This window comes from Taeniopygia guttata, chromosome 9, assembly GCF_048771995.1.
Source record: "Taeniopygia guttata chromosome 9, bTaeGut7.mat, whole genome shotgun sequence".
Classification (NCBI taxonomy): Eukaryota; Metazoa; Chordata; class Aves; order Passeriformes; family Estrildidae; genus Taeniopygia; species Taeniopygia guttata.
Window position 1 is genome coordinate 11299537 of NC_133034.1, and position 12218 is coordinate 11311754.

At 39.4% G+C, this 12218-nt stretch overlaps 1 long non-coding RNA gene across 2 annotated transcripts; it reads left to right on the forward strand.

Moving 5' to 3' along the window:
- The first annotated feature begins 83 nt into the window (after window positions 1–83).
- Window positions 84–11499, forward strand: LOC140684709 (uncharacterized). 2 transcript variants are annotated; one of them, XR_012057389.1, is made up of 5 exons: window positions 84–368; window positions 1984–2034; window positions 3421–3603; window positions 4445–4503; window positions 9929–11499. It is a non-coding gene; the product is annotated as an uncharacterized lncRNA (long non-coding RNA). The 2 variants fall into 2 exon arrangements; XR_012057390.1 differs by lacking the exon at window positions 1984–2034 and having other exon boundaries at window positions 88–368.
- Window positions 11500–12218: the final 719 nt, after the last annotated feature.

Consider the following 12218-nt stretch of genomic DNA (forward strand, 5'->3'; position numbering starts at 1 on the left):
GCGGGGCCGGGGGCGCCATGGCGGGCCCGCCACGCCAGGGGGCGCCGCGGCGCAGCGGCCGGGCCGCCTGAGGCGGGGCTGCCGCTGAGGCGCCGCGTCCCGGGCGGCTCCGGCCGGGCCGTGCGGGAGCTGCGCCGGGAGCTGTGCCGGGAGCTGCGCCGGGAGCTGTGCCGGGAGCCTCGGCCGCAGCCCGGGCCCGCCGGGAGCAGCAGCAGCTCCGCAGGGTTCCACAGGTGCTGATGGGATGGGACACCCCGGGCAGCGCTCCCGGCGGTGCCGGGCGGGAATGACGCCGGTAGCACCAGCACAGTGGCAGCGGGTCACGCTGGGGTCAGACCCCTTGTGGGTTCTGAAAGTTTAAGTATTTGGCAAGTATACATGGAGGTTTTTTAATATTTATTTTACGTACTTTAACTAAGATCCATCTGAAAATATTGCTACTTCAGATGTAGCAAATTAGATTAAAAATATTTTTGAATCCTATATTAATTTCACTCACGCTATTGCCATTTTATTGAACTCTTGATGGGCTATTTAAATAAGCCTGCTATAATGGGGGCTTATTGTTCAAGACATAATTAGTCTATATCCTTGAAATTCTATAAAACTTTGCTGCACTAAATAGCAGCTGTTAATGCTTTCTGAGTATCTTTAATATGCACGATTCATAGTACTTTGCAAATCATTAAAACATGACATTGTTTCACAAACAATGCAACGTTCGTCACAGAGGAGCCCAGAAACATTGGGAGCAGACTGCCGAGAAGACAGGAAATAATGAGCTCATACTCTGACCCCATTTTGATGCCTCTTTGACCCAAAAAGCGAGTAGTGCTTGATAGGCAGGCAAGGCTGATAATCTGGGCCTCTAAGGAGGTTATAAATTGCATGCAGGAAACCTTAGAATCTCTCTTTTTACATCAGGCTCAGAAAGCTATCCATGGTTTCGATATTTACTGAAAAACACCTGACATCTGTTAGAAAGGAGGGATCCTAGCTGTCAGCTGCACTATTCTGAGACTAGAGAATACTGTACAGCAAGTACATACAAAGTCTGACCTCTGTGTCAAATTACCCTGGTCTTTCTCCCTGCAGTTCGTCTGGAGAGGTGGAGAAGCTGGGTCTCACCACTGACCTTATCCTCACCTTTTAAGAAACAAATGTTGTGCACTAACTAGGAACACTACTAAATGATGATGTCTTCATTTTCTGGAGTTACAACAGCCTTACAGAACCAAATCTAATCTTACTTTGCCAATAGCCAACTGCAAACCCCAATTACTTTTTGCAGGGTTAGCATCAAGGCCCCTGGCCGGATTCTGCCATAGTTCCAGGCAGTTTTAGATAACTGCTCTCACAATATCCTTTGTCAGACCAAGGTTTTGGCTTGCACAAGATCAGAAGGAAAAACAGTTATCAAGTGCATTGCCAAATCATGGTTCCAATGGGAGAATGCAGGGAAATAAAACTGTTACTAAATCTTTCAAATTTTACATTATTTTAAGTCATTTCACCCTCTGTGTTTTTCACAAATTACTAAAGTTAATTTATAAACAGAAGGAAAAAACATTGTACCCATTAGTAAGAAAGGGTTTTTGAAATACTTTAATTATAGTAAGTAATGAAATAAATTGGAAAGAAGCCTGTATTCTGTAAATGTGTGCACTGACCATGAAAAGTGCCAGTGTGTATATATAAAGTCTCATGAAAGGGAGAGGTTTCAGTATTGCCCAGGACATACCAAGTTGACACAGGACACTGATCCTGCGGTGTTAGACAAGTATGTGCTGAGGCATTGGGCAGGACTTTTCACAGCATAGTGCATTTCCATACAGGGCATTTTTCTAGGCCTTTTTTTTCATAAGTTTAGAGAGCTAGATTTGCATTTAAAGTTGCTGCCTATTTTAAGTTTCTTGGTTTTTAATATGTTAGAGGTCTTATGTCCATCTGCTTTGTTCTTTCTGAACCTCTGGCCTCTTTTAGATGTTTCAAATTTGACACCTAAGCATTGAGATGCTAATGACTTCTGATGCGGTGAGTTGTACTGTTAAATGTATCTTGATTTGTGTGTTTCTCATGTAGTTAATAATTTTGCTTACAGGTACCTGGAGTGGCCTGCAGCTGCTCCCCTGAAATCTGTGGGAGTCTTTTAGCTTTGACGCCAGCATGAGCTGGCTCTAACCTAGAGGCCATGCAGCTGACTTTTACCATACTTAGCTGGGTATAAAATCACTGTATTAGTCAGAACAATGAGGAGGCTGCAGCAAAGCTGAAATTGAAGCTTCAAGGATCTGACTCATTCCGTTTCTGGCTCAAAGAGGTGCAAATTGCACTTCCTGAATTTGCCGAACACCTACAGAACCCAAATTACAGCACACCCCAAATGGGCTGTGCTGTGAAAAGCCCTGCTCACTGCCTCAGCACAGAACCATCAATTAATTTGCTGTTGCCAGCTGCTGTTTGTAGGATGTTAGCTGAAAGAGATCTGTGTGTTGCTGCAACTCTCCTTACCAGATCTGCAGTCTTAGGTCACTGTCACCCAGAGAGCCTGGCCTGATGTAATGGTACCCTGAGAATCTTCAGTTGGACAATAACATGACAGAGCAGAGTCCCCATCCTCTCTGCTGGTCATAAACAGCATACTGTCTACTTGTTTTTTTCCCTCAGAAGTAGCAATAATACAACTTCTAAGATGTGTTCTATCAATCTCTATATGTTCTGTGGAACCAGAATAATTTTATTACCTCTAGTTCATAAAGTTATATTAAAAAAAAAAAAAAAGCCCAAAGCTTGCCAGCCCACTGTGGTCTTGCTGAAAGCATATTGCAGCCCCTTTTAAGTCACAAGCTCTGTCTGAGAAGTATCAACAAAATGCAGTGGGTTGTAGCTATGTCAGTCAGATTCAGCAGGTACTTGAGCATGGAGACAGCCACAAGGTACACTCAATATGAAGAACCAGCCAAAGGAAATTCTGCCTGCTGGTTTCTGGTGGTTGGAGGAAAGGAGGAGCTTTCAAGGAGAAGTCAGAGAAGATGGGAGACGTGTTTTTCCCAGTGCCATTACACAAAATGTGCTGGTACAGATATCCCTGGTTGCTGCTGTTTTCTACCCAGGATACCAGCTTGGAGCTACCTATTTAGGACTGTTGTTGACAGCTAGTTTAGGGGAAAGGCAGTTGTCATTCTAAGGCTTGGGACCAAAATTTGCATGAAAAATTTGGAAGGTTTTTGGTTGTTTCACCCACGTTTTCCAGGCCACTTATGTTTTGTTTCCACAGTACTTCTCTATACAAGTGAATTAGAATTAATATACATTTTATATTCTCAAAAGTGAAGAAGAGAGTCCCAGGAATGATTTTTCATTAAAGGTGAGTTCGTTTTTCAGTTACATAATTATTTATATATATATATATTTCTACAGCACATAGAAGATGCTCTCTTGACCCTCCCTGGTCTGGAAGACCATAGGACTCCATAAAAACAGCAGTGATTCAATCTGAGATGCAGAATTGAGTAATAAGCAGTGAGAATGGGTAGTGCTGATGTAGAAGGAGGGATGTTCTCTCAAATCACACCCTTCATCTTGCTTGTCTATACTTACCAGGTATTGCTTTTGTAAGAATCAATCTATTTCCCATGGGCTATTATAGTCTCTATTTTTCATATTGCTTCTAATATTCCATTATTAAAGCATTTTAAAATATTTTATTTCTGAAATATTTTTAGGCATTTCTTAAAAAATTTTGAAACCATTTTGAAGTCTTGCCTTTGAGCTGTTTAAGTTGGCTGAAGTGACCTACATGCAATTAAATAGTTTGTATAGTTCATGCCTCAAGAAAAACATCAAAAGATCTTACTTTTTTTCCTATTCTACCTGTGTGGAAGAAGGATTTTTGTAATGCTTTCAGAGAGGAATGCTAGAAAACATGTTGAGAACCCAAAGAATAAAGTATCGGTGATGATAAATAACAGTGATAATAAATATCAGTGACAATAAAATAGCAGTGATAAAATATCATTCCCAATAACAACAACAAAAAGACAATGATGGTATATGTTCCCTTTTCTGTGAATCAGAGCAGCTAAATTGTGCACCGTATGTCTTAGGCTATTAATAGGTATTCTCTTTACCATGGCTAATTAATTAGGAGAATTACATTCTAAGTAAGGGGAGCTGAGATTTGTTACTTTTTATGTTTCTGTAAAATTTTAGGCCACAGTAAATCTATGGTTGCTGTGAGTTTATTGTATTTATTACAATATTTATATCTCTTGCTATTACTTTTTGAGTCTTTGATAGCATAAAAAAATGTAAATGCCTCTAGAATGACTCATATTCTGAGTATATAATGACATTGTAGACATTTGGGTTTCCAAGTAACTTCTCTATTTTTGCTTCTCTTTAATTTCTCTTGCTTCTTCTTTTACAATGTACAATATTTTAGCAGTGCAGAGAAGGAAACATGCAAAAAGTACTCCAATTTGAACAAAGACAAAATACAAGGTAAGTTAACTTTCTTTGAAGACACCATATTCCTTTAATTATCAGGGTTTGATAGGCATGAGTGTACTGCTGAAATTGATATTTTATCTGTTTTTAAAATTTGTCTTTTCCAAATAAAAGTCTGGGTGTTCCCTACATGAAACTCTTATCAGTAAAGGGATGTATTTAAGACTACAGTTTGTGTTACACTCAAAGAATAAAACTATACCCAGTAGTAAACATCAAAAGAGTGGGGATACACCAGATTATTCTTCTTAGTAGTAAGAAAAACTATTTCTGGAAAATATGCTTTCATATTTAAACTCTTCAAGACATATTTGAAAATTATTCTTGATATTATTCAGTGAGGCTGTACCCTAAGATTTGAGTCATATATGTCTTTAAATATTGCGTCAGTAGGTTCAAACTTATAAAATTTTCCTACTTCTGAATTATTTTTAGTTCATCATTCTCATCCTTTAAGTTCCCCATGTTCCTATACTCTTTTTGTATTGTGAAATTTCTACAAACGGTATTTCTTAAATTTTGGAATAGATTATTGGTACAAAATCAAAATACATTTGAATATGTCCAATCTTCTTAACATTTTACCTATAGCTAACAACATTCTTTCTCATGAGTCTGAATAAAACTGCAACACACTAGAAAGCATTCAGCATCAGTTCCCACACTTCCACCTTAAACCAGTCCTGTCCAATTGAAACCAGCAGTACCCTTTGACTTCAGTGGAAGAGAGCCCGTTATTTTAGCTAGAATTACACATAATTTTCTGTCATCATGTGGATATTTTTCTCAGAATAGATTCAATGAGCTTTGTGGTGTTACAGTTTAGAAATACCTTATCTGAACGTCAGTCTGACCTGTTAGCAAGTGATGCCTTCCTAGCATCTCACACTGTAATCCACATTTTTCCTTGAGGTCTCTCTTATATCAGGATTACAGTTAGAAGCAGGCCAGAATCAGAGCAGTAGGCTGCTCATGCAGTGTTATTTGGGGTGAAATTCAGTTTCCTCAATGGAGGCTTCCAGTGCCTTTTAAAACGCCCTGAGTTACCCAAGACATCCATACGGGGCTGTTGGATGGGATGGGGCTGTGAGAATAAGCAGACCCCCATTCTTCTGGAGCACAAAGGGGCTGAGGCGTGTGGCAGCCTGGAGCTGCCGTGTTTTAGGCACTGCCAGCAGACAGTGCAGAGTCAGTGCTGTCACAGCTACCACCTGCTGAATGTCACATAGCAGCAGCCCTGGCTGCAGGATGGGCCAGCCAGGCTCCTGAGACAGGGACACCAGGGCACAGCCTGAGCAGCTGGTGAACACGAGGTCCTGGATGCCAGATCAAACTGCCCCTCTTGATCAGGGGGAGTTTACTTCTGCTGGGTGTGTATTCTTTTTGATTTACATTACCAGACCACTTCAGTCACTAAATATTTAAGTATTAAAAATCCTTTTGTTTTAGCAGTGACAAAATACTGCTTTCAGATTATTAAATATTTCTATATATATTTAGTCAAAATTAGTTTGGAGTTTTGAAAGTTAATGAATGAAGCAATGACAGAAGACAGTATAAGACACGTTAGAGTGGCAATCTGATTTTGATTTCCTTTAAATGTCTCCTAATTTGTTTATCAATATATTATCATTGTAATGTCCATGGGCAGTGCCTGAAATAATACGACTGATATATTGTGGGTTTATTATTTTGTGTAGATGCTAAAATGAAAGAATTTTTCTTCCATGCAGTCTAAATAAAAACTCAAATTAAGTCTGTGGTGCTTTTAACATGAAACTTTAGCTCCATGTAGAAATATTGCTGATGTACAAACAGGCTTCACTTCCTATCAAACATTTTTTAAGCGTTTGTAATATTGGAAAATCTTCAAGATGAAGACTTCAATGTGTTGTGGGTAAAGACTTGAGTGAACAGACCCCATGACTCTGTTACAAGAACTGTAAAAATTCATAAATTGAAATTTTACCACATCTTGCAGACTGATCTTAATCAGCATACAGATCTAAATTGCAGAGAAGACCCTTTAACCACTGTTATTTTTTGCTCATACATAGGAAACAACCACTGATAGGGGAATGACTAAGCAAAGCTGTCCTTATTTATGCACATATAAAATTGACTTTCTAGAGCCCCTGACAACCACAGGACTCAGTGGTTTAATTCTACATTTAATTCTACAATGTCTATTCTGAGAATTCTAACAAAAACAATAGCAGTTTTCCTGCTTATTTAATGCATCCTTTCAATGAGTTCATCATTCTGCACAATAAATGGAAGACTGAGTGCCTACCATGCATATATATATATATATATATATAAAAGTGGCTGAAGTAGCTAAATGCACCATTTGCTAAACAGATTACAGTAGGAGACCAGAAGGCTGATTCATGATAATGCAGTGCACTTCAAAAATAGCTCCAGACACCAGTATTGACACTGCTGAACTGCAGCTCAATGACTGCACTGTACAAACAGAAGCTGGCCTGGTGCAGCAGTTTGAAGCTTTGGAGCTGGAGCTCTGAAGTGATGTGTTAGCGCTAACAAGCTGACAGGAAGTGGTGATTCAGGCCTTGGAGGGAAGCTGCAGTCACTGGCCCCTTTTGTTTAAACAAAAGAGAAATGATAGCATTTCTCTTTTTATGTAAAGCTTGTACACATGCAATACCTGTCTCTGACACTTCCATCAAAATAAACTTCATATACTCTGTATTTTTCCACAGAATTTTTGCAGCCCATGTAATAATTTTAAATGCTTATTTCTTCTCCATGTGCTCAAAGGCCACACACGTCCATGGAGACTCTATGCCACCTTTTTGAACCATGCAGAGTCAGTAAGATACTGACTCTCCCCCATCCATATGTTGTTTGTATTCAGAAGTATTCTGGAAGAAGATGACTGTAGGTGAACTATGAAAAATCTGCTGTAGGGTTTTCTTAAGACAAATTAAGAAATTATATGTAGTACCTGCATTGTGGCTTGCTGTAACCCAACAGCCCAGCACAGGCTGGTTTTTGGTGTAATACAAATGAGGTCACCGGGCTCTCCAAAGCAGCCTGGAAACTTTGTCAGGAGGAATCCTATGGCTAACAGCTGAGTGACAACTGGCCATGAGCAAAGTGAAAGCTTTTACCAAGGCTGTTATATGACTTTTGAAAAAAGGACTTATACTCTGAAATTACCCAACGGCTTTGGAAGTGCTTAAACTGTGGTATTTGTGTACATAAGTACTTTCTTAAGTGATGGTCACACAGACAAACCTGAGACTCTATAGATTATTTACACTACCCTCCTTGCCTCTGAAATATCTTCTTTGGTTTTGGGGGTTTTTTTGGGTGCTTGTCTCTGTTCTCAAGTATTACATTTAGTCTTTGCAGTAATGTGTACTTTAGTTAAATGCAGGGAGCATCTAAAGATGCCTGAAAATCACATTAAAAAATTAAAAGTTATCTCAAGTAAACCTGGCATTTAAGACTGCATTTAAAAGATTTTGCATTTATATAAAAATACAGAAATATTAGATGTTGGGGAGACACTGAAATATCAGAAATACAAGTTTCTGAGACAGCTAGACTTCAATGGAGAACTTACACAATCGAACAGTTCCAAAGATTTTGTGTACATAATATTTTTACTTAGATTTCTTTTATATGTGAGTTTTTTAATTTGCTAGTGACAACTGGCAAATTCAATTTGTCTTTAAATAAAAAAGAATCATATCCTGCTGACTAAAATTTTACCTCAAATACTGTTTAGAACTGACATCTGTTTGGATATTTGAAAGCAAACATTCAGCACAGATTATGTCATACTAAGTAGAGATAGATACAATCAGGAATATACCTTGCTTTTCTACTAAATGTAATACTTGTGAAAGATTCTGGAGTAGTTTTGTAGGCTGATATATTTTAGACATTAGAGTTATCGTGGTGCAAGTTTATTTCTCTGCAGTACCTGTCTTGCCAGTTGAGAGACCATCAGGAGGGCTCAGCAAGCACCTTTATCTCCATTTGTTCTTGCTTTGCCCCGTGAAATAGTATGAAATGAATTGAGAACTGGTTAAATGGCAGATGTCAGACAGTCGTAATCAGTGGCACAGGGTCTAATTGGAGGCCTGGCACTAGTGGTGTCCCCCAAGGTTCGATGCAGGGCCCAGTATTGTTTAGTTATTCATCAATGACTTGGATAGATGCCTCCTCAGCAAGTTCACTGATGACACAAAGCTGGGAGGAATGGCCGACACTCCAGAGTGTTGTGCAGCCATTCAGAAGAACCTTGACAGGTTGGAGATGAAGAGGCAGGCAGAGGACCATCTGGTGTTCAACAAGGGCAAATGCAGGGTCCTGCACCTGGAGAAGAATAACTCCTGGCACCGAGGCAAGTGGGAGCCAGCCTGCTGGAAAGTGGCTCTGTATAGAAGGACCTGGGGTCCTGGTGGACAACAAACTGTCCATGAGCCAGAAGTGAGCCCTTGTGGCCAAGATGACAATGAGATTCTGGGCTGCATTAGGAAGAGCATTTCTAGCAAGTCAAGGGAAGCAGTCCTGCCCCTTGACTCAGCCCTGGTGAGGCACATCTGGAGTGCTGTGTCCAGTTCTGGGTTCCTCAGCACAAGAGAGACATGGAGCTCCTGGAGCAGGTCCAGCAGAGGCTGCAAAGAAGATGAAGGGGCTGGAGCATCTCTCTTCTGAGCAAGGCTGAGGGAGCTGGGCCTGCTCAGCCTCAGGAAGAGATGACTCAGAGGGGACCTCACCCGTGTACATAAGTCTGCAGGGAGGGCTCAGAGGAAGGACCAGGCTCTGCCCAGGGGAAGGACCAGCAGGGCTGAGCAATAGCACAAGAGGCAACGGGCAGAAACGGATTCCCAGGAAGTTCCATGTGAACATGAGGAAGAACTTTACTGTGCGGGAGACCATGCACTGGAATAGAATGCCCAGAGAGGGTGTGGAGTCTCCCTCACTGGAGATATTTTAGAGCCATCCAGATGCAATTCTGTGCCATGTGCTCTGGGATGAACCAGCTAGAGCAGGGAGGTGGGACCAGATGGCCTGCTGTGGTGCCTTCCAGCTGTATTCATTCCAAGACTCTGTGAATCAATTTACCTATCAAAATGCTTTGCAAACAATCCTTATTATAAGGATACTTTTCATTTGCTTACTCTCTATATTTACCCGCCCACTAAATGGCCATCAAAAGGAAAAAGTTAAAGACATGCTTTAGACGTTCTAGTATGATATTCTTTCAGCCATGAAAACCAATAGATTACATGTTACAGCAAAATCAGCTACTTGTGTGCAGGAAAGCTTGTCTTATTGTAAATCATGCTTATCATGCTTATGGTTGTGGGAAGAAATAGCATCAAGCTAAATCTACAAATTATGATACCTTTGGGTTTTTTGTTTTGTTTTTTTTTTACAGGACCTGGGAGCTCCCTTTAAACATCATGAACATGTTTAGTAATTCATCTGAAGGAAAATGCTCCGTATCAGTGCATATAGAAAATGTACTAAAAACCATTCCGTTAAACAGATGATTACACTGATATTATTTCATTTAGGTTGCTAATACCAGAGATAGTTTGAGAATGCTTTCAAATGAAGAAATAAGTGCAGTATTTTCTCCTGTGCCATCACCTACTCTGTCGTTCCCTCCTCTGTGACCATGGTGCAATCTGTTAAACATACAAGTACTTAATGTGATAACGCCACAAGTTGTAATATGGACAATGTTTGGAGTACGAGGATCAAGTGGGAGAAGGCCTCTTGTTTTGTTGGCACTTCACCGGTATCTTGCTGCTGTACTGATCTTGCTGCATATACTGATCTCTGCAGTATTTACCACAGGTGCGCTCTGTGAATCATCATTTGTGCTTGGATTATAACAAAGCTGAAAGCTGTTTGCCTGTTACTTACAGAAGGCAGAAAAGAAACACCTCAAGGTACACTCAAAACAGAACCTCATGGCCAACTCTGCCTGGAGCTGCTTTTGTCATAGCAGCTGGAATTGTTTTAATTGTAGTTTATATAATCATCATTGTAATTGACTACTGCCTCTTCTGCAGAGAAGAAAAACATGATGGCCATTCAAATATCTAAAATAAAAAGCCCAGAAAAACGATCATTATTCATGGCCTGCAATTGAGTTTGCACCTTCTGCTACTTCTTATAACACCTATTGGAAGACACCATGAAAGCACTATTTTACAGCCCTTCTTACTTCGTTATTGGCACTGTTTTAACCCTGTGGTTTATGGTCAGTGAAACAAAGACCTGCAAACCAAGCTATTCAAGAGGCAAAGACTTGGTGCAATTACTCACCACATGGCAAACATTAATGACACAGCAGCTATTTAGGTTGCTGAGTTAGGTGAGTGATCTTACATGTAAAATTCTAACTTTCCACGTTCTAAGAAATTAAGATCATCAGGACTGTAAAAAGAAGAAAGTTTTGGATAGTCCTGCACAGCGTGTTTTTATGACACTGACTGGAACTTAAGGGAAGTCGAACTGCTTCAATCCTTTAATAATTTTCATATTCTTGTTATTATGACCCTACTACTATTAAGCTGGCTATGAAACAAGATCAAGCAGAAGACAGAGTACGACTTGGAATGTGAGAATACTGCAGGTTTGCCAAATGAAATCTAAACCAGGATTTATTTTAAAATAAATGAAAACCTACTTTCACTGGCAGTGAAAATTATGATTACTAAGAATATGATGAATCTATCTGAAGGTAACTATTATTAGATAGGCAAGTAACAGCAGTAAAGTAAGTTCCACTTAACAGTCTTTCCAAATGGAAAATCAACTTGCAGAATCAAGTTTCAGAATAGTTTTTAATATCTGAAAAGATGTACACTATTCTTTCTTTACTCATTACATTTAGACCAATGAAGTTTTATTACGATTTTAGTGAACTACCTTTTTTGGGTGAATTTGTCCCTTTTACTGTTGAATTCTGGAATACATCAAAAAATAAGAACACAATTTCTTTTGGTTTATGTATTTAAAGCAATGAGTTCTTGATCTAACAATGCTGATACATTGTTCTTGCAGGACCACTAAAATTGCTATACATGAGGAAAGGACGTGTATTTTTTCACTTCTTGCTTCCTTACATTCACTGTATGCTCTGGAAAGTCTAGAGGTTGCCTTTTGAAGTAAGGTAAAGCTAATTAAATCCTTGGGGATTTATTTTGAGAGAGGCTACCTAGACATAAAAATCTGAAAAACTAGAATAATTTTTAATTGAAAATTTTTCCAGCATTGTCAACTCCAAGAGATCATGAATGCACATATAAGTACGAAATGCACACATAAGTGCGTACACCAGAAAATGAATTGTCAGCTTTTAAATTATTATAAAACTGAAGGAAAGCAAATCTGGTGTTCGCTTGCCTTTTAATGTTTAACTTTACAGGGTATGTTTGCTTTTAGCTTTGATATAGATCTGTGAAGCTAAAATTTTATTTTAAAATAAATGTGAATACACTTCCTATTAATAGGATCCCCAAATCCTATCCCATAATGCTGCAATGAATAAAAAAATTACATTGTACTTCAAGGTAAGTTTCAGTAGCTGCTGCATTACTGTACCATTCACTACATTTTGACATGCACAGCTTGTGACATTTAAATTTGAAAGCAGTGGCCTTGTGTATGTGGTCTTACTTTTGCAAGTGTGACAAGCAGATGAAAATGGAGTA